A 1,572-nucleotide genomic window follows, 5' to 3' on the forward strand; every position below is an offset into this window, starting at 1 on the left:
CTCTTGAATAAAGAATAAACAAGCACACCTAAGGTTAGTGGAAGCATAGGCACAGATCCTAGTATACTATTCATGTCAGCAGATAAGTTATATTAGCCACATGCTTAGAGCCGCAGGTGCCGGGAAATTAGGGACATCGGGGAGAATGACCCACACTGGAGAACATCAAGTCCCGTTTCATCCTTGCATGAACTCCTACACGATACTCGAACGTCGGGGAGTACGCTAACCGAGAAGTAGCTTCCCGGCGGACCGACAGGGCTGTCACCACCTGCGGTCTACCCTAGTCAAACCGTGGAGCTCCACACCATCATATCCGAGGGATCCCGCATACCCGGGCACCATGACCACATATGAGGTCACTACCTTAGCACCCCCGGGTCCCCCACCCTTCGAATGGACAGGTAAGATGCTAAGGTAAGCTCGAAAGCACAACGAACCAATATCCTTACCCAGGTCATCCGGTCTAAGAAAGCAACTAGTATAACATGATAAAGCACAGATTAAGGCTAAGCATGCTAAGAACATAGCAAGATAGCCAAGAACGAACTCAATATGAATAGCATAACGAAAGTCGGAATACAAAGCCATACCAGAGGTCGAGGATTGCTCGCTGACCCCGAGGACGACTGGATTCGCTAAATAAGATGAAGTACTAGCCTAGCTCCACGACCCTAAGGAGTACAAGTCACAAGAGAGTGTGAGAGAGAGGCCTTCAAGTGGTGTGTGTGTGTGGAGAGTACTAGCCTAGCTCTAATTCAAGGACTTGGATGAATTTATTTTGAAAACAAAACAAGACAACTCTCATACTCAACCACCACAAATGCCACATACATATATGAGAAGTAGCTCTTATGATTCCACAAAGCTATCTTGTACATTTTGAGCTAGTTCAAACATGTTGCCTCACAAGTTATACTATGCGCATTCTTAACTTTGATATTACATGTACACGACATCAACCACTGTCCGCCAGTCATGGAGATCTTGCAAAAGCTTGTCACCCCCCTGAAAGAAAAATAAAAATAGGAAATGAGTCATCATGCTCATGAATCCTCGCTTTAAAAGAGAGAGAGAGAGAGACAGAGAAGATAAGGGGAAGGATGATAAGAGCAAAAGTATAGATGATGGACAAGTGTCACTGCTTGCACATGCACATGATCAAAGTACTTGAATGGCATGGCTACTTAGAGACACATTGTTTGAACCTACAAAATAAATGGAAAAGATGAGCATATACCTTTGTTATTATTTAAGAGAGAGGCTTTGCCTTGAGAGAAACATACACCATGAGTGCCCGAGTGAATTGAGCATTCAAGAGTTTTCCTTATTTTTGAAACTTGAAAACCCTCCAAGCTCCGAGAAGAAGGCTTGTACTGATTCTTGGTGACAAGCTCTAAGGATCAATAGATGAAAGTGATGATGTTAGCCACCTGGAATCCAAGGTATGCAAAGAAAGCTAAGAAATAATTCTTATGCATAATTTGAGTTCATGAAACCAGTCTTCGCTCTTTTATTGACCTTATTGCTCGGGGCGAGCAAAGTCTGGCTGTGGGGGTGTGTCGGCGGTCG

This window comes from Panicum virgatum, chromosome 8N, assembly GCF_016808335.1.
Source record: "Panicum virgatum strain AP13 chromosome 8N, P.virgatum_v5, whole genome shotgun sequence".
Classification (NCBI taxonomy): Eukaryota; Viridiplantae; Streptophyta; class Magnoliopsida; order Poales; family Poaceae; genus Panicum; species Panicum virgatum.